The sequence below is a fragment of the Zalophus californianus genome, chromosome 7, assembly GCF_009762305.2.
Source record: "Zalophus californianus isolate mZalCal1 chromosome 7, mZalCal1.pri.v2, whole genome shotgun sequence".
Lineage (NCBI taxonomy): Eukaryota > Metazoa > Chordata > Mammalia > Carnivora > Otariidae > Zalophus > Zalophus californianus.
Window position 1 is genome coordinate 108,742,812 of NC_045601.1, and position 21,067 is coordinate 108,763,878.

A 21,067-nucleotide genomic window follows, 5' to 3' on the forward strand; every position below is an offset into this window, starting at 1 on the left:
AAACAGGTAGAAAAGAAAACTTCATTGACAGTCAACAGTGCTAGAATCTGATATCCAAAAGAATGTACTATCATTTTTAATTGAAACAAATTTTTTCTCTACAGTTACCCCCATGACTACCAAAGGTCATCAAAGTAAGACTAATTTGTTTGCAAAATGGTTTAGTTTGAATAAACTTAACTTACTATTTATAGAAATGCAGCAAGAACTTGCAACCGATTATATAGAATCTTTTCATCTGCTCTGTTGGAACTTTTCATAAGGAATCTCAGATTGGACTTTTAAAAGCCTCTTGAGGTTTGGAAGCAGAGCCAAGGACTTGTCATTAGGTTTTACCTGCAGTAACTTTAGATTTAAGTTAATTCCTCTTTTCCCCAAATCCCCAAAATATCCTGAGGTTTCTGCGCCTGCCAGGAAGTGACCTTCCTTACTCACCTGGTGAGGCTGCTGGGGAAGCCTGTAAGCAAGGTACCAGGCTGATTTTTCCAAGGGGCTTTATTGGCTCCATAAAGTCAACCTTACTTCCTTGAAGCTGTCTGGTCATATCGGAGTCGATGCATGTCTCCCAGTCAAAGCCTTGGTAATATAGCCAACATTTCCAGTTGTGTCCTGTATTTAGGAGAATAGATGTTTGTTGAACTTGTGTAAATAACTATATTGTCATGAAAATAGGAATACTCAGTAAGAGTTTTCAAATTCTGGAGGCATCAGGTAGGGAGAAAAAGGTAAATGTTTCAGTTCTACTTACAAAGGTATAATTTACCAAATTGCTGTAAGTCATGGTTTTCTTATTTATTTATTTATTAAAGATTTCATTTATTTATTTGAGAGAGAGAGAAAGAGAGCACAAGTAGGGGGAGTGGCAGAAGGAGAGGGAGAAGCAGGCTCCCCACTGAGCAGGGAGCGCGATGCAGGGCTCCATCCCAGGACCCTGGGATCATGACCCAAGCCCAAGGCAGACGCTTAATCGACTGAGCCACCAAGGTGCCCCGAGTCATGGTTTTCTTAAGAGAAAAAATTTTTTTAATCTGGAAAAAATTAAATATTAAAGATCCAACAATGTTTTAATTGAAAAGTCATAAAAATTATAATCATCTCTATCAGTTAACTCAGTTTCATGTAATTAAGTTTTGTTGACATTGACCTTTTGTTAATGGTTTTATGAATCCAGTTTTTCCTTAGAGTTTCGCCAGGTTTTTGCCCAGTTCAGTGGTATGTCCTGAAAGTTACCAGAAACCCGTATTCTAGAGTGCTTGTCGGAGTCCTTTCCTTGACTCTTTCTGAAGATGAAACACTTTTGTAAAAGTGTCGGAGTAAAACAAGATTTTATATAACTGACAAAAGACTTAATACGGTTAAAGATCTGACGAAAGGTCATTACAGTGTTACTGACAAGGATAATTGATTATTTCTGTGACAAACATTTTTATCATAAAATAACTAGAATTACAAGTGATAAGATTATATTAGGACATACCAGATTTCTAGGACTTTTATACAATTTCTGGAACACTTACTACATGTATCTATACAAATACAAGATAAAGAAGACTTAATACTAGCTTTCTTTGACAGTGCTTCCCATGTGATTTAACATAGCAATAGGTCTAATTAGTTTAAAATTCCCTCCCATCACCTTTTTAAGTTTTGTTATTGTTTTTGTTTGTTTTGAAAAAAGGAGAAAGGACATACCTTTTTAGATGTTCCAGAGACCCTCTGGAAAAATCCCAAAGTTAGTTTGAGGTCAAAAGGTCTTTATTTAGAATTTGATTTGGGGGAAGTTTGTCAAACAATATTTTTCATATTGAATTGAAGACTTGAATGCTTACTAAAAAGATATAGATCATAATGAAACAATACTTAATTATCTATTTAACCAAAGTGACAATAAGAGATTGTACAGGCAAATAGAGGAGGTTCTATAGTTGTGAGCAAAACTTAGCTCTTTTAATATTGAGAAGACTTAGTTTTCTTAAGTAATCAAAGGCCTGATAATAAAGACAAACTTAAAAGGTTAAAAAAAAGGAGGGGCAGGGAGGGGGAAAAAAAAAGACTTAAAAAAAAAAAGGGAAAAGTCCTTTTATAATCTCTTATCAGGAGCAGACCAATAGTCCAAGAAAACTTTGTCCTTTTAGCAGTTTTAGTTTTATAATAGCCAAACTATTGATATTAAAACTTAGTTTTTAAAACCCTTCTAGTAATAATTTGATTTTAGCCGAATTGGTCACACAATCCGGTAATTGGATTGGTAAAATTCTTTCACTCTCTCTCCCTTTCTTTAATTTTTAAAAAAATATATCTTCATACCTCATACCTTTTTCTAACCAAAAAACCCATACCCTACTATTTTTTGCATAGAGTTGTTTCCCTTACTATTTCTAGTAGTAGTGATTACATATATTAATTAAAATGTTTAACCCTTAAAAATTTTAACTTACAGGGCGCCTGAGTGGCTCAGTCATTAAGCGTCTGCCTTCGGCTCTGGGGATCGAACCCCGCTTCAGGGTCCCTGCTCCGTGGGAAGCCTGCTTCTCCCTCTCCCACTCCCTCTGCTTGTGTTCCCTCTTTTGCTGTGTCTCTCTCTGTCAAATAAATAAATAAAATCTTTAAAAAAAATTTTTTTAACTTATAGTGAAAACTAACAAGTAAACAATGGTGAACTGTATGTTACACCAGCAGTCTATAAATTGGCAAATTTATAGATACATCTTAAAATTTCTAGAAGCATGTGCCTTTTTAAATTGTGCAATCCTTTTTTTTTTTTTTAAGATTTTATTTATTTATTTGACAGAGAGAGACACAGCGAGAACAGGAACACAAGCAGGGGGAGTGGGGGAGGGAGAAGCAGGCTTCCCGCTGAGCAGCGTGCCTGATGTGGGGCTCGATCCCAGGACCCTGGGATTATGACTTGAGCCGAAGGCAGATGCCCAACGACTGAGCCACCCAAGCGCCCCTTAATCGTACAATCTTTTAATGTGGCCAAGACATGTTTAACAGACTGAAATATCTTTAGACAAAATTGGGTAAACTTATGTTCAGTAATTAATGTTTAATATTTTATCTTACTTGGAAAGGATATTGATACTCAATGAATTTCTGTTATTTAACTTAGCAGAACTAATGGTGGAAGTTATCAAAAGATTTGGGAAACTATTTTTTTTTAAAGATTTTATTTATCTGAGAGAGAGAGAAAGAGAGAGCACGATGGGGGGGAGGGTCAGAGGGAGAAGCAGACTCCCTGCTGAGCAGGGAGCCTGATGCAGGACTGGATCCAGGAACTCCAGGATCATTACCTGAGCCGAAGGCAGTGGCTGAACCAACTGAGCCACCCAGGCGCCCCTGGGAAGCTATTTTTAAAGTAGACATACTAGGATGCCTGGGTAGCTCAGTCCATTAAACGTCTGCCTTCGGCTCGGGTCATGACCCCAGGGTCCTGGGATCAAGTCCCACATGGGGCTCCCTGCTCAGTGGGGAGTCTGCTTCTCCCTCTCCCTCTGCCAGCCGCTCCCCCTGCTTGTGCTCTCGTTCTCTGACAAATAAAAAAATAATTTTTAAAAAAGTAGACATACTATAAAACACAATTATTGTTGAAAAGTGTACATAAAAAAAGTTATTAAAAAAAGTTTGTGTAAACATTCTTATCCCATTCATCTACCTAAATTACCTGTTTTAAACATTACATTTAGATTACCCACAAAAACTTCATGAGACGTTAGACAAAATCAGACATTATCCAAAGCTATTTTTCTCGCTGACAAATTCTGTAATGGAAAACATAAACTTACTTGACCAGTAAACCATGGTAGAGTAAAAGTTATATGTTTGCATCATAATTGATGCTCATAACTCTGAAGGCACATCTATTTTAATTAAACCAACAAGCTTTAACAAGCTTTTAGTTCCCAAGATTATCCCAGATCAGTGTGAACCTAAAAAAAATTTTGGTTTAGTTTTCATATTTCTGAGTTTTAGTATTCACTGTCCTTGGAAGTGCTTGCTCCCCCAACTCAATAGAGCTCTTTTACAGATTAATTTTGGCAATACCATCTGGGAGGTAGAAATATATATCTACAGCATACACATAGACACATGTAAATATACAGAGAGACACAAACACAGAGACTTTATAGCCTTCATTCTAAAATTTTAGCTGGGAGTGAGGTGCAGTAATACAAAACTCACAAGTTTATAGAACAGTTGGATCCAAATTGTATTTCCGGCAGTTGGAACAAGTTAAGCTTCCCCACTCAGATGGCTAAAGCTTTTTTACTTTTTATTTATTTAATTTATTTATTCATTTAATAAGAGTGTATTTATTTGTCAGAGAGAGAGAGCACAAGCAGGGGGAGCAGCAGGCAGAGGGAGAAGCAGGCTCCCCACTAAGACCGATGAGGGGCTTGATGCCAGGACCCTGGGATTATGACCTGAGCAGAAGGCAGTTGCTTAACCAACTCAGCCACCCAGGTGCCCAGCTAAAGCTTTTTTAAAAGGACATTTGTGGGCAAAACACAAGATTTTGCACTAGCCCCATTTTCAAATTGTTCCCTTTTTCTCCGCCCGATGAAAAACTTCTCCCTAAAAGTTTTCATTTCAAAGAACAGCTCTTAAATCCTAGAGAAGATGGGAGCAGAAAATCCGTATTACAAAGGCACAGAGAAAGGATCTAAGTCTTTTCCAAGGAGTTTTGGGGGTATATTTGCCTCTTATCAGAGGTCTAGAGTAATCCCTATTTACATTTTTCCTACTTTTTCTTAAGTGCAGGATAACTCTGTTTCCAATGTCCTCATCTTTTACAATATCTGTAAGCATTCTGAGATGAGAAAATGAGGTTTGGGGATTGGTAAAGACAGGTGGGATTCGAAGTGTGTCTAGGCCCACATTTCTGGCTTTGTAGAGCTTTGCAAGACAAAGACAGTCATTTCCAGTTCCCCAAGGACTGGATTGTGGTCTGAATATCAAGGGGGCTGACCTGCCCATCCAACTAAATTTGCTTCTTTGTATCAGGGAGATTTCCAGCTGAGATGGGAAAATGTCTACATCCTAGAGAGTCTGAAAGTCTAAAGCGTTTAACAAAGGCCTTCTTGGACCACTTCACCTTAGGGGGGAAAGACTCTATTATTGTTTCTATTATTGAACATCGGCCTCCAGCTGATTCATTTCCTGATCATTTCAGGAGGGCCTGGGAGAATTTCTCGTCATCTGTTTTCTCTGTGAAGAGGGGGAGGGGTGCCTTTCCCCAGGGAGGCCATCTGGCTTGTCTGATAACTATAGTGTAATCACAGGTGGGGAGAATGCTCCTTAGCAGCCAGTCGAGGTCCCTGGGAGTGGGGTTGTGAATGACCACTCATCTTTCTAACTCTTCTTTAAATTTGGTAGGATCTTCTCAAAGTGGAGACAAAAGGGGCTTTGTAATTTCGTCTTGTTGAAAAAGTCCTTCAGGCTAGCCACCCTGTGCCTTTGTGTCTTCTTTTTAATTTGATCTTTCTGTAGGTACCAATTAGGCAATTATTTAGAATGAGAGCTCTCAGTTTTTGTGTGTATGTGAATATAGAAGTTTGTCCAATTCAAAGAATCCATAGTCATTGACAAGGAGGATCTTATATTAATCTTAATAGTGACTTGAACCAAAAAGCCTTTTAATGGCTTAACCCTGGGCATTAGTGGTGTTCCTAAAGAAGGTGCAAAAGATGCAGCCTTTACAAGAGCCAAGAAGTTCACCCAGTGTTAGTCTAAGAAAGCAAAGACCTTTGTCATCATAGGTGGTAATAACGGTGTAGTAAAAATGGCGTCTCTGTGGTCTTTCATGGGAACATTAGATGTCTCCAGTTACAGACCTGCTAATTTGTCAGCCCGGGTGGAATGAGACTTCTCCAGCACTACCAAGACAGTGCAGGTTGAGACGACAAAGGCCTTTGTTGGATTGGGACCCTCTTATGACAGATTCCTCTGAGAGTTGGGATCGTCGGACAAAGAGAATGCCACTTGTGGTTTGGTGTCTTGGAACCCCAGTCTATTCAACTGGCCATCAAACGTATGATGGGACATGTGCCTTCCTGCTGGTGAAGACCAGAGGGAATATTCTCACCGATCACAAAGCCAAGCTCTCAGGACGTAGAATAAGACGAAAGGAAAGGAGACCTCTGGTTCTTCTCCGTATGACAAACGACACAAGACAGAGACAGGAGAAAACAGTGACAATCTCTGGTTGTCAGAGGATCAGTAGAAAACAAAAGTATTTATAACACATTTTTACTAGAGTCCCTATACCCAAGGAACTAGTTGACACAAATATTTGCCCAATCTAAATTTAGAAGAGAAAAGGACTTAACCATTCTTGCTTTCACCAGACCCAGCAGGCAGAGATCTGGGGGACTGATGTGGCTAAGAAGTTTTTACCTTCTGCTGGCTCCTGCGAGAGGTCCCAGAATCTCTCTGCTGTTCCCGGAGTGAGCATTGTCCAGCCGGCAAAGAGCCCCATGTTGGACACCAAAACTGTAGGGGAGGAAAACTTTTCCCTTCTTCCCTTCTAGGTTCTTTGGCTGGTCTAATAATTAAATTGACATAAGATAGATTAACAGGAGAAAAACAAATTTAATTTTGTATGTGCAGGAACCCCCAAAATATGAGACTCAAAGAAGTGAATGAAGCAGGCAGCTTTTGTACCATTTAGACAAAGAAACAATACATTTGTGAAGAATTAAGAAAACAAAGGGGTTTGGGCTTGGGGTAGCTAATTAATAAAGAAGTAACAAGGGCACCTGGGTGGCTTAGTCTGTTAAGCGTCTGCCTTCAGCTCAGGTCATGATCCCGGAGTTCCAGGATCGAGTCCGGAACTGGGCTCTGTGTTCAGCAGGGAGTCTGCCTCTCCCTCTACCCCTCTCCCCACTCTTGCTCTCTCTCTCTCAAATAAATTTTTAAAAAGTTAAAAAAAAAAAAAAGAAGTAACAAGGGTTGTTTATACAGCCTTCTGGGCCCTGAATTCCCTATTTCTGGTGATAAGGGTGTGTCTCTACCTCTTGGTACAGGGAGGGTACTCTTCAGGTGGGAGATTTATTTCCTGCTCTCAGGGGCACAAAGGAGGGGCAGGGTGTCCTTCTTGTACCTGCTGTCTCTTAAGTAACTTTAATTCAAAATAATCAGTATGCCAAAGTGACATGTTTTGCTCTCCTTCACTTGCCCCTCTCAACAGGACTGTTAAGGATCAGTTAGGATGAAACCCTGGGTGGGTTCTGAGGGAGACCTTCATAAAACAGAAGTGCCAAACTCCCTGAAACCCCAGAGCCACTAGGAATTTTGAGGGGCTTGCTGCTAACTGCAAAGTCCTGATGCATTTTGTTTGGGCCTGCTTCAAGCTTTCATGTTGCCTGCTGGTTTTTATAGGCATTTGAATTGGTGACCCCAAATCTACTCCAGGGGACCCCAGTTCTACTCCCAGATGTGTTCCGTGGAAGGGTTTGGTGGTCAAGCAGGTATGGGAGAGGAGGAGTCAAAAAAAGCAAAATGGAAGAGAAATAAGTCAATTAGAAAAAGATAATTATCATATGATTTCACTTATATGTGGAATTTAAGAAACAAAACAGAGGGTCATAGGGGAAGGGAGGGAAAAATAAAATAAGATGAGATCAGAGAGGGAGACAACCCATAAGAGACTCTTAACTATCCGGAACAAACTGAGGATTGCTGGAGTGGAGGTGGGTAGTGGGATGGAGTGACTGGGTGATGGGCATTAAGGGAGACGTGTGATATAATGAGCACTGGGTGTTATATGCAACTGGTGAATCACTGAAATCCACCTCTGAAACTAATAATACACTCTATGCTAAATAATTGAATTTTAATAAAATAAATTTTTTTTAAAAAGAAGAAACCAACTCAAATGGTTTTCTTTGCTGTAGGACTTGTCAGAGCGTTTGATATGCTGATACTCATTGTGTACCTCCAGTATGTGGTTGTGATGTACTGTAGGGTATCTCAAAGGTCTGGTGTTCAAAAGCTCCATTTTCCAGATGGAGAAACAGACCTGGAGTGAAACCTAGGAAATGATTTCCCCAGATCATGCAGTTATCTCTCATAAAGCTGGGACTAGATCTCAGGGCAACTGCCTTCATGGCCAGTGCTCTGCCCAGGACACCCCTGCCTTCCCCTCCTTCCTCCATTCTTCTCAGAGAAATGTCGTACCTAGTGCCACTCCCTTCCTGAAGGCCCCTCCCCTTTTTCTGGCCCCTTCCCTCGGGCTGCCAGCAGGATTAGAGGGTGTCCTATTCCCTCTGGGCATTCACTGATGGGAGATGGGGCTGTGCCCAGCACACAGGCTCTGGGGAGCCGCTTGCCCGGCTAATGGATGGCAGTATTAGGCTGCATCCCAGCTGAAGGGGCCCTGGCAAGTTAATTGGGTTTTCTGAGTCCCAGTCTCCTCAACTGTGTCAGGAAACTCATCACTTGGTTTATCATCTGGAGTTATTGAGAGGCTTCGCTCTGACACCGTATGTGAATGTGCTCTATTCATTTTCAATTCACGTACAGATGCCATTGAGTCTAACTCTTCTTATCGTTTCTGGGAGGCAATGAGGGAAGAACAGGGAAAAAATGGGGGAGACCTCCGGCTGTGGGATCTAGCACGTTCGCCCTCCTAAGTTCCGTCTCCACCCCCATGCTTGCTGTCTGCCCTTTACGGTGCTGCCATCCCTCCGAGGTCCCCCACCCCCCCATCACTTACGAGGTGGGCCGGTCTGGCTGCCTCTGGGACCCATTCTGCAGGTGAGACAGGAGGGGTGGGAGCTGGGACACCGTTTCCTACTTTCCTGTGGGGGAGTTGGTGTTCAAGTTGGGGAGAGAAGGTCAAGCATCTCAGGGCCTCAGCGCAGCTCTGCCTTGAGCCGGGCGGCCTTCTCCAGCCCTGCCTGCTCCTTGGTACCCCCCACCATTCATCTAGGGCGGCTGGCCACCTGTCCTGTGGGGTGGGAGGGCGTGTGGGCGCACCCGTGTCTCCATCAACCCAGCAGTTGGGGTATAGATCCCCTAGGTCCTGTGTGAACGGTGGTGGGCTCTGAGGGAAAGGCCAGGAGATGGGCCAGATAGGGCCTGGGAGGTGGGAGGAGACGGTGCCTCCCTGGCTGAGTGTCCTCTCCCAGAGGGCTGTTTGCCCGGAGTTATTCTTAGCACTGACTCATTTACAGAGTCTATTTTTAGCCCTGTTTCTTAAGTGTTGCCAACATCTGGCACAGCTAGTACTGAAGGGGATAGGGGTGCAGAGGCGACCCATTTGGGCATTGCTGGGGACTGGGGAGAGAGGACAGAGTCTTCTGCTTCCCTCACCTGTCACGACGTGAAGCCGGGCATGCAGTTGGTGTCCTATTTGTGCTTGTGCCTTGACTGCTCTCGCACTATCTCATCCCTTCAGCTCCAGCTCCTGTGGCTGGGGTGGGGGATGGGTGCTCATCAGGTAGGCTTTCCCAGGCCCTCCGCTGGGACGTTCCAGTTGGCTTCTGACCCCTGCAGAGAGGGGCCTCAGAGGAGGGGGCAAGCCCCCAGCTCAGGCCCCTGTTGTAGCCCCCACCAAAGGAGGAGCCAGCAGTCGTTATAGGGGAGAAGTATAGCTCAGTGGTTAGGTGTGCAGGCTTTGCAGCCGGACTGCCTGGGGCCCAGTCCTGGCTTTGCTCCTTCCTAGCTGGGTGACCTTGGGCAAGTCATCCACCTCTTTGTAGCTCAGTTTCCTTATCTGTGGGATAAGGATGGGAGTCTAGTGTTTTGAGGATTAAGATAAGAACATATGAAATGCTGAATAGTAAGTGCTATATGTAAGGAGGTAGTGGCATTCTTACTACTTTTGTTGTTATTATTAGTATGAGAATTATTATTAGTATGAGCTTCTCATTAGTATGAGAAGCTCTGTGTGTGCCCTCTTTGGATGTCAGAATGAGTTGGGCAAGAGGCTTCCCAGCTTTTCTCCGAGTGACGTGAGGCTAGGGATGGGGCTCAGAGGGAGGGCTTATACCGAGGTATTGTGACAGCGATTTCTGTAGGGTTGTGGTAAGGGGTGGAGAGCAGAGAGGTGGGTTGGAACGTGGGCTTTATGCTTCGCGGGTTCCATGAGTCGCTTGACCTTTGTGAACGTCCATTTCTTTTCCTACAAGACAGAGATGATAATAGGCCATAGAATTCTTGCTGGGCCCCTGGTGGGAGCCGGACCCGTGAGAGTGTGTGCCAGGTGGGGTGCGTTGCTGTGGCCCTTTCCCATGAGAGGGATGTGGTACCATTGCCTGGGGAGTAAGGGAAGAGAGTGTGGCCTCGAGGCTTGGAGAAGGGGGCCTGTGGTCCTGGCTCTCCCTCAGTTATGTGATCTGCACACATCACTGGCTTCCCCTGGGCTTCTGTAACGCAGCAAAGAGACCAGAGAAAGCTGGTTTTGAGACTCTTCCTCCAAACCCCAGGGAGTGATTCAGGGACTATTTGAACGCATGGGGTGGGGAGGCCCCCAGCTAGAGGCCAGGTGGTCTGGCCTTCCCCCATCCCCACAGAGCTACTTCATTCTCGAAGTTGACATATCAAAGATCTAGGTACATTTTATCTGAAAACAGGGTTCTGCTGCTAGAAACAGCCCCAGGATCTCTGGTGGGTGACTTCCCAGGCTTCTTGTCATCTGATGGGCATTGAATCTTGGAGGTGACCTGTGCAGGGGGGTTCCAGTGTGCCATGGGCACTGGTGCCCAGAGAGTGCTGGGGCTCCCCATGGGGCGTGGGGGCACGGAGGGGAGTGTCTGGTTGCTTCCCTGGGGCAAGCTTTGAGCATTGCCCTGGCCTGGCTGCCTGCAGGACAGGGGTGCCTTGAAGACAACCCTCAACCCCGGAAGCAAAATCTCATGGGAGGGAGCGAGGGCTGAGATGGGGCAGAAGAGCCCCTGCCCCAGCACTGGCACATAGTAGGTGCTGAAGAAATACTTCAGAATGAATGAAGTGGTATCAGTGCAGTATCCCAGAAAAGCAGGACCCCTCCTGTGGTGGCAGATCCTCCACTACCCCTTCCTCTTCCTTCTGGCCCTGGCTCCGTCCTCCCTGTCCCCTGCTTCTTTGACCAGCCCGAAGCTGCCCCAGCCCTGGGGTCCAGGCTCAGCCGTACTCAGAGGCTTGAACAAAGACACTTCCTCAGTTGGAGCCCCAGTTTGACCATTGATAAAAGGAAGGTGATGGGCTCAGCTTCAGAAGGTCCCTTCTGGTGCCCAGTCTCTGTTCTCAGGACAGCTTGGACCCGCTTGCGCGCGTGCGCACACACACTCAGCTCCATGAAGTGGGCCTGGCTACTGAAGGTCTTCTTCCTCTCCCCAGGCAGGAGCCCCCGCACGTTCTCCTGAGCTGAAAGCTGGGGTGCCGCAGCGCTCTGAATGGGGCCCCCAGGCTATGATATGCTGGAGCTGGGGCTTGGCTGGTGACGTGGGGGCCTGTGGGTGTGAGAGGAAGGGGGGCATCAGACTGTGTCCTCTGGGCTGCAGCTGCCACCGCGACTTCTGTGTGTGACCTTCTGGGAGTGTGGGTGGCTACCCATAGGGCACATATTTGTGTCCTTAGTGCCTGGGTGTGTGTGTGGGGGGGTGAATGGAGGCAGGAGGGAGCAAGGGCGATTATCTCCTATTGCCTGGAGCTGCCAGGGCTCTGAGGAGAATGGACAGTGATTTCATGCAAAGGAGCCCTTCGGTCTCTGCATTTTGGCCAGGACCTGAGGGATAGGGTGGCCTGGCTTCCCTCCTTCCCCCCTGCCCCCCCTACCTACCGGCCAGAGGCCCGTGCTGCCCCTGCTCCCACCTCAGGGGGAGGGGACCGCCTTGATCTGCAGTCTGACACCCCTCTCGGGGGTTTCACGAGTTCATCTGTACCTGCAGCTACAGGTGTCAGTGTGGGGACGAGGAGGGCATCTAGGCCTCAATTCCAGGCACTAGGTAATCCCCTAAAGCCAGAGGAAGTAGCCTGCAGGGGCCCCGGCTGGGATGCTGTGGTCATTACCCCATACCAGCCCGGTGGTTTTCCAGCTTGAGAAGACCTGCCAGGGAGGGGAGAGGAGAGGCTCCCCCTGCCCACCGTCCCTGCCGTCTCAGCTTCAGCCTGCTGGTGACTCATTCCCCTGGGGAGTGAGCCGGCTTCTCTCCCCTGGGTCACCCGGGGCCTTGGTGCTGAGCCCAGGGCCCCAGCAAGATGGGGCGGTGGGGCGGGGGTTGGGACTGAGGCTCTCTTTCTGGGGAGAGGGTCTCAGCAGACTTTTCTTGTACCTCCTCCTGGCCCCGCAGACTACCTTCCTTTGCCCACAGCAGAGGTCACAGCCCCATATTACATAACAGGTCCGAAATGCCTCACAAGTGAGCAGCCCAGTGGGGCAGCTGGATCCAGGACTCCCTAATTCCCCAGTGCCCGGCACTGAGCATGTCCCCATTCCGCTGCCTGGGCTCATTGAGGGAGTGGGTGGTGCCTGCCTCCCTACCCACCCCCCCAGCAGGGCTGTGCAGCCTGGGAGGGGTGGGGAGGCCCTCTCCAGGGAAATGAATTCCTGGCCTGACCCCAGATGCCGGCCTGCCCAGCTCTGCTCCTGGGCAACGCTGGGTATATACACAGCCCCATTGTATGCCCGGGCTCAGTGCCCACCGTGGGCTGGCACCAGCTCTGTCAACAGCAGTGGCTCCTCAGTTCCTCAGCAGCCTCTGCCAGGGCCCGAGCCATTGGGCCCCTGGTGGGGAGGCAGGAGGACCGGTGATCAGGGTGGAGAGCGTGTCCTGAGTGGAGGGGCGGGGACCATCCAGCTACTTGAGGAACCAGATGAATACATTTGTTCCTGTCCTCAAGTGTGAGGTACCAGAGCAGGGAGCATTAGCTCCCCATTCATGTCGGGAAACCGTGGCATTGAGAGGCATCAGTGACTTGCCCAAGGTCACACAGCTACCAGGCGGTGGAGCTCAGGGTTGAGCCCAGGCAGCCTTGGGGCCAGAGTCTGGGCTCTCTGCACCACTTACTCCCATGTTAGGGTTCAGGAAAAGGCAGGCCTTCTTCTTTTCACAGACCAGCTTTGGGGGCTGCGGCAGGCCACTTCCAGAAAGTGTATGTTCCCAGGGTGAAGGGGGCCCAGGATTGTTAGGGTCTAGAATCTCCATGTGCTTGTGAAAAGTATGGTAGTTAATTTTCAAGGACGATGTAGGGGGCCGAGTGGGCAGAGCAGGTCTCCAGAGCTGGAAGGCAGCTCTGTGCCTCAGTTTCCCTGCTTCACCTGCATTGTATATCTCCTGTGCGTCTTGCTAGGGCACAGGAGTGTAGAGATGAGGTGTGGTGAGGGCTGGGGCCTGGACCCTTGCACTTATCCTCTGCTCCACAGACTGGTGAGGAAGCCCCCCTTTCCCAATCTAGATGCCCCTGGAGGCAGGGTGCCAAGGCTTCCAGTTGCTTCTATTCTGAGAGTCCGTCCTGAGCTGCCCCATCTCCTCAGGTTTCCCAGCCCGAACGGACCTCTGAGGCCAGGCGGCCTGCAGAGGGGCAGCCTGGCTCTAGGCTATGAGGGGGGTCCCGCTTCTGCCTCATGCCCGTGCCCCTCAGGGCAAGATGGCAGGTGCCCAGACACCACTCTTATGGGGTCTGTCCCATTTCTCCCTTTCTGGGCTCACCTCTACCCCACGAGCCCCACCCCGGGGCTGGGCAGAGCTGAAACTTCTCCCTTTTCTCAGCCCACCCTCCTTGTGCCCTGTCGTCCTGGGCATGGGGCCTGGTCCCCTCCTTTGGTGCCACCTCAGCCCTCTTAAAAATGGACCGGGCATTCTGCAGTGACCACAAGATTGTGCAAGGCCAAGGCTGGGCCATGGGGACAGGTGGAGGAGAGAGAAACTGGAAGGGGACACTGAAGCCGGCTTCCTTCCCACCCTGCCCCGGAGCCTTGTCTCCCTCCCCACTCCGCTGGGGCTCATCTTTCTCCGTTTGTGCCGTTCCTGCCAACAGCCAACACATCTCCATCCGAGTGGACACATCTACAGGCTTCTGGACACCAGTGGGGGTTGGACATTCTATGGAAGTGGGATGGGGCAGGGGGAGCAGCTGGAGGCCCAGACTGTGTTGGGGAGAAGGAGCGAGGAGGCCTCCCCAGCTCAGCCCGGGGCCGTGTAGGGAGGGCATTCTGGATGCCTTGAGGCCTGGTAGGGAGTTTGGCGAACTTTGTCTGGAGGACAGTGGGGCGCCATTGGGGGTGATGGAGCAGGGAACGACTTTTCTTTGTTGCTCAGTCCATTTTGTTTCCACTCCCTTGTTCTCTCAGGGCTGTTTTCTTTCTCTGTTTCTCCAGAGACAATAAACCCTTCTCTCTGCTCTTCAGCCCCCTTTGTCCAATTCCTGCTCACCCCCTCCCACACGTCCATACTCTGTTCTTGGCTTTCTCTGCCTGCCATCCTGGCCTGCTCCCCCTGCCCTGCTTTGTCTGGCTTCCCCTCCCTGTCCCTAGCCCCTGACCCAGCTTCCCTGGAATTGGGCCTTTGAGGAGGGGGCGATGGGCCTGGTGGGACCTCACAGGGGCCTGGCGTGATGAAGACTGAGCCAGAAGGATGCCCCCTGTTCTGACATAGCTCCGTGTACCCTTCAGAGAATGACCCGCCCCCAATAGTGTGGCTAAGTCTCCTGAGGAGGATCTTACTTTTCTTTTTTTTTTTTTTTTTTTTTTTTAAAGATTTTATTTATTTATTTGAGAGAGAATGAGAGTTAGAGAGCACGAGAGGGAAGAGGGTCAGAGGGAGAAGCAGACTTCCTGCCGAGCAGGGAGCCCGATGCGGGACTCGATCCCGGGACTCCAGGATCATGACCTGAGCCGAAGGCAGTTGCTTAACCAACTGAGCCACCCAGGCGCCCAGGATCTTACTTTTCATTTGTCAGCCTGATAAATGGAGATACGGATTTCTCTAACAGATAAATTAGAGAGTGATGGGCCTTCATGTTTTTGTTATTAAATTTAGCAGAAAGGATATGGACCCAGATGGGAATCAGACTGCAGACAACTCTTGTGTCTTTTCTGTCTCCTTTCAAACACCCATCTACTATCCATGTATGCATCCATCCGTTATATCCATCCATGCGCACATGCCTCCATCCATTCGTCAGATATTCATTGAACACTTATATTAGGTGCTTTACATTGAATCCTTACAGAAATTCTCCAAGATGGCCATTTTCTGCACCTTACACATGAGGATAGTAAGAGCCTGGGAAGTTGAGTGAGTTGCTGAAGGACACACAGACAATAAGCGACACATCTGGAATATTCAGCTCCACCTGCTTTAAAACGTATGTTCTTGGTGTGGAATCAAGTGGCCGCCCTTGGTGTCCCCAGTGCCTAGTCCTTCACATGGAGCGTAACAGCCATGCTATGGAATGAATGGGCGTGCTAAGGTTCTAGAATGCTGGGGTTCTTGAGTTCTCTCCTCGATGCAGCCTGGGGTCGGGAGGCACTGCTGGTCTCTAGTCCTCTTGGCATTTGCCACCAGTAACCTCATGGTTGCCATCACCCCCCTGGAATGGGGGCTTCTTCTCCACATGAAGTGCAACCCTGGCTCATCCTTGTTGCTTCTGTCCATATTGTCAGCTCTGCTTCTGAGGGCGGTCTTACCTCTAATGGGTGGGAAAGTTCTAGGTACGCACTTGGCCGTTGCCCCGTCTCCCCCAGCGATTGGGTTCGTACACACCCACCCCGCAGCTTCTCCACGGGATGGCCAGCCGCCTTCTAACTCTGGCCCTTTTAGCAGCCTGTCTTTCTAAGCTCTAGAGTTAGCTGCTCAGTTTCAGGCCCTGACTGCCTCATCAGGGCCCATTGGCTGAGACAGGGCTGTGAGTGCAGGGAGTTTACCTGGGAGGTGACCGGCAGTGGGACAGGCTAAGTGAGACGGGGAAGGAAAGGAAGCCAGAACAATGTGTGCTCAGGAGCGGGCGACCACTGTGGCACCTGAGGCTCAGGCTCACTGGGGACCCCCGTGGAACCTGCTTTAGAGTGACCCAGGGGCAGGGGGTGGGGTGGGGGGGAGCTGGGTGCTTACTGCCTAGCTCCCGTCGGCCCATGGCTAAGGGCCGCTGGGGGAAGGCGGGATGCTGCCTCGGCTGGCTCGGCTGGCTCAGCTGGCTCAAACACGGCATGGGGGAAGGTGCGGGCAGCTGGAAGGGGTGAGGCTGGGGCCCTGACAGCCTCAGCTGCGCTCTCTGAACCCAGGCCCGGTAGTCCAGCCTGTCCCTCGGAGCATGCGTCTTGCCAAGCCCTGTCTCCCCAGCTCCCTTCTTTCCATGCCCACGAAGCCGTGCCTCCCAGCTGCCCCGGGCAGACCCTGTCCCCCCGCCCCGCAAGCCAGTCACCAGCGCCACATTCATTGTGTTCAACAGAGACTTAAGGAGCTCCTACTATGTGCCCATGGCTGCGGATAAAAAGAGGAAGCTGTTAGGACCCCTCCAGGCGCTCGCAGCAGAGGAGAGGGCCTCAGTGCACATGAGGTCCTTCCCATGTGCCGGACACCGGCAGCCATTTCCAGTCCCCGGCCGAAGGGAGTGGACTTCTCTGTGCCGCATCCTCTCTGAGAGGGTGGGACGGATGTGCCGGGGAGCACAGAGCCCGGAGCCACCTTCGAGTCCCCTCCCAGCCCCAGCATCCTGAGACTGTGATTGTAGCGGTTTTGCTGACTTCCTTTTCCTTTCTCTCAATGCCCCTGCCTCTTCCCCTCCTGGGGCCACTAGCCCCATGGCTGCCACGTGGTTGTCTTCCAGTGCCCTCCCTCCACGTCTCTATGAGGAACAGGATGCAATGCGCGGGGCAATGGGGTGGGGGGTTGCTTTATGCAAGGGCATCCTTCTGTGTCCCTGGTGAAGGCTCTGGCCGGTGCCTGCTTCCTGGAGAGGGGCCTCCTCCCTGCTGACTTCTGCTCCCGTACCACAGGCTCACACTGCATTCTCAAGCCTTATGGGGCTGAGGGCATGGGAAGAGTTAAGAGTGGGAAGTGGTGTGTAGGTAAGGCCTTAGGTGTGGGAGTGCGGGGGCGGGCAGGTGGGGGGCAGGGCGGGGCAGGTGCTGGGCCTGGCAGTGGGTGCATTAGGCCACAGGCAGGCAGGCCAGATTCTCGTCCCTTTGATTTCTCTCTCCAGCTGCCGCCCAGAGCCTTTCCCCTCCAGGTTGGGTCAGGGTGCGTGTGCCAGGGTGGGCGGCAGGAGTTTGTCTGCCCATGCGGGCCAACCTCGTGACCTCTGACATATTCTCCCTCCATCTACTGTGCACCTGCCCCACTTGGACAGAAGGGTGGCTGTGCTCTTGGGGCTGGCATGCTGGTGTGAGGGCTGGGAGGAGGCCGGACACGGTTTATGTGGGACCAAGAGGTGGACTATATGATGAGGCTTTCTGTTGGTGGCTCAGGTTGGAGCTGAAGCGACTTTGGTCCAGGGAGGAGGTATAAGGCAGGTACAGATGGCTGCCCACACCTCTCCTCTGGGGGGCCGGGGGCGGGGGACGTGGGGAGGCAGCAGGACACAGGTAGGTGGGTGGGAGATCACGAAAGCCGGAGAGCCGAGTGACGGGCTCCTCCCCCAGCCCAACATGCACAAAATCTAGGGCGCTTGGTTCCTCTCTCTGCCCGGTTAAGGGAACAGTGCTGCTTATGTTTAAGGACAGAAACCAAAGGTGGGCCGGCTGCTGTGCAAGTTTGGAGAGTAAGACTGGTGGTGTTCCTGTCCTAGCTGTGCGTGCAGCGGGGATAGGGCAGGTGCAGGCCGCTTCCTCACTCTGTACGTGGGCCGTGCCGTGGAGGCCATTGCTCCTGCGGGGGGAGAGGTTGGCTGTCGGGCCAGTTCTCTGGCTTCCCAGATGGAGAAGGGGTCCAGGTACCCACCGGAGCGTACCTGGGCAGGACAGAAACGAAGCTGAGTTTGGGGTCTGGGGTAGCAGGCAGCACTGGGGAGGCCCTGGGGTGGGTGAGGGCTGGGACAGGACCCAGGCAAGGGAACCCCTGATTTTGTGCCGCTGCTGTTGTCCCCAGAAAGCCAGGTTTGGGGGGGGGCAGGGGAGGAGGGCCGATGTGTAGTGAGCAGAGGACAGCCTGTCGCCATCCTGCGGCCTCTGTCCGTGCCGCCGGCTGCCCTGTCCTGCCCCCACCAGGCGTGAGTCAGACCGAAAGCAGAAGCTGCCAGACATTGCACAGGGTGAAGCGAGGCAGAACCAACTGTGCTATTTTGGAACCTGGTTAATTCCCCTCCTGTCCCCCACCTCTCTTGTCTCAGGGCTCCCACCCCCTCCTGGCCACCAGCACTTTGCCTTCCGCAAGGGGACAGTCAGGTTGGGACTTGGTTTCCTCTGGCATGGGTGGGGCAGGGGCGCTTCATGTCCTTCCCCTTGCTGGACCCCCTCCCTGGCCGAGAGGTGCTGGCTTTTAGGGAGCCAGCCTCCTGGCATTGGGGGACAGAGTGCCCCCTCCCGGCGGGAGTTCCGAGCCTGCAGGCAGGGCACCCAAGGGAGATGATGGTGGGCTTTTGGCGCCGCCACCTCCCTGCGCCTTCCCCCGCCCATCTTTCCCCACCCTTGAGCCAACTGTCAGCCTCCCCAGAGCTGAGAGCTACCGGGGCTTCACGGGGTAGTGTCTCCCAGCAGCAAACTCTTAGAGGGGTGGGAGGGATTTCCGGACCCAGAGGGGAAATATTTTGGGGCCAAGGGCCTTTCCAGAACCCATGACATCACATAACCTGCAGCAGTCCCCACTGACCCCCTAATCTATGGCTCTTTCTTGGGCCTCGTAGGCCTGCTTGAGGTTCTGGCCCCACACTTTAGGGTTTCTTAGGAGCCTGCATGAGCCTGGGGCCCTTGGCAGTCCAGATTGTGGTGGTGAACGAGGTCAGTAGGGTGTGTGTTTCTGAACCGGACATGGAGGTATAGAGGTGAGAGCTGCCCCCATCTGTGGGTAGGGTGCACAACGGTCCCTGCCCATTGGGAAGTGACATGGTCGGAGAGGGGGTCAGCTTGGCTCCTGGTCTGTGTGAATGCGTGCGTCCGAGATGGGTGTGTTGGATGCACAGCCTCCACGGTGTGTTGCTGCCTCGGGGGGGACCCTGAGATCAGAAGCTTCACCCTGTTATTTACTCCCCCAGCCATCTGGGGTGGGAAGTTTCATGCTTGGGGGGGCGGTCAGCAGGCATGTTGCAGGTGACCAATCAAAATGTGGGTCCTTGTTGACCTCAGATGCCAGGACTTGGGTTTCTCATGGCTCAGATGGATTTGGGGCTTAGGCAGGTGCAAGCAAGGGTAAAGCAGTAAGGAGGAAGGAGTGGTCTCCTAGGCCTGCTGCAGGGGGCTTCAGCACACCCCCTGCCTCCTGTGGACCACACAACACACCCATGCGGGTGCACACTGTCCTTCTGGGGCCGTGTGAATGGCATGGTAAGCGTGCTTGTGTGTGCAAGGTTGTGTGTGTAGGAGATGCTGTGGGTGTGTGAGTGGGCGCGTCTCACGCAGCCTATCTGGACTGCTTTTCCACTGGTAACCAGATGAGTTTCCTGGCTGTTTCCCCACAGACCCGGACCGTTCCCCCTCCTGCACAGGCTGGAGCCCCAGCACCGGGCGAGCACTGAGTGCAGAGCCAGCCTAGAGCCCCGTGTTCCTGCCTCCACCTTGGTCTCTGGGCCTGAGAATCAGGACTGTTTGTTCAGGGATGAGCCATGCTGTCCCTTCAGGTGTTTCTTCCCACCAGGAGCCTGCACCTCCCCACTGTCTTTTTCCACCCCTCACCCATTTTCATGCTTGGAAGCAGGTGACCAAGCCCCCAGAAGGCTTCAAGTGACTTTAATGCACCCACAAATCTCCTAGAATGCTATGTTAAGATGCGGGTTCTGACTCAGTAGGTCCGGGCTATCCTGAGAGCTTGCATTTCTAACCAGCTCCCAGGGGATGTGAGGCCTGGGGACCCTGCTGTGAGTGGTGAGGACTTAAAAGGCCCTGAGCCATCTAAACTCCGGCCAGACTGACGCTGCTCACCCAGCCAGGGAGCTGACACTCACGGGCCACCCCCTAGGTGCCAGGAGCATCTCATGCTCCTTGATCCCTTCACCTACTCTGAGGGAGGTGGCATTATCAACATCCTGTTTTACAGATGGGGAAACTGAGGCTTTGAAAGACTAAGTTCCTGTCCCGGGTCACACAGCTGGTAAGTGGCAAAGCCAGACTTGAACTCTGGTCTGTCCGTCCATGTCCCGAGCCTATGAGCATATGAGCATTCCACTAAAGCCCAGGTGTCTCGCAGAGAGCCCAGAGAGCTGCAGCCCAGGGGGCTGGGTGAGGGGATGGCACACAGTGGTCAGGAAGCTGTAGGGGGGCAGCCGTGGGAGGCTGAGGGGAAGCAGGGGCTGACGGGGGAATAGTGCTGAAGGACAAAAGCTGCGTGAGGCTGGCATCCTGCCCCGCCTGCCTACCCCGGGGCCCCTCCACGAATGGGCTTGCTATCACTTGCCTCTTCAGGCCCCTTTCCAGACAGACTGCCCCCTCAGGCACCTACCCCATTGCCCTGCTCCCTGTGCTCGCGAGCCTGGGCTGGGGGAGGTCGGGTGTGCGGACTCCTGACCGGACGCCCCATGCCTACCAGCTGTGGGACTTCAGGCAAAGCGTCAACCTCTTCTGCGCCTCAATTGTTCCTTCTCTGAAATGGGAGGGTGCACTACTGCTTCCTCACAAGTGGGTGGGCTTGCTTTGAGGGTGAAATCAGTAATATCTACCAACTCAGAACTGTGCCTGGTGCGGAATACGCGCTCAGTACAGGTAATAACAAACGCCTGTTGGTTTGTACCCAGGAGACTGGAGGCCGCCCTCCGTACGTGCAATGTGGTCGTCACGCTCACGCTCATACGTGTTCTCCTTCCTTCCTTTCCCCTCCCCTCTGCAATGTCTTCTTTTCTTTAGCAAAACCTGGATACTTCAGTTATACAGAGATTGCTTTCCAAGTGCTCAGAGGCGGATTAAACTCTTGAAAAGGAAGCCAAGTGTATGAGCCAAGCCACGGCAGGGACGAGAAAGACTGGTGTGGGGCTGGGGCAGCAAGGTTGGAGAGGAAGC

At 51.1% G+C, this 21,067-nt stretch overlaps 1 protein-coding gene across 8 annotated transcripts in view; it reads left to right on the forward strand.

The window, feature by feature from the left end:
• The window catches only part of TFEB (transcription factor EB), a 55,700-nt gene that overhangs the window by 17,201 nt on the left and 17,432 nt on the right, over positions 1-21,067 (forward strand). For 2 of the 8 annotated variants that reach the window (XM_027602938.1, XM_027602940.1), the window contains exon 2: positions 20,112-20,165. The exons of 4 other annotated variants lie outside the window; for them this stretch is intronic. The gene's annotated coding sequence lies outside the window, so the exon portion shown is untranslated. Of the gene's footprint in view, positions 1-15,267; positions 15,292-16,887; positions 16,994-20,111; positions 20,166-21,067 lie in introns of those variants that run through there. 2 more of the 8 variants (XM_027602942.1, XM_027602941.1) reach the window with 2 other exon arrangements.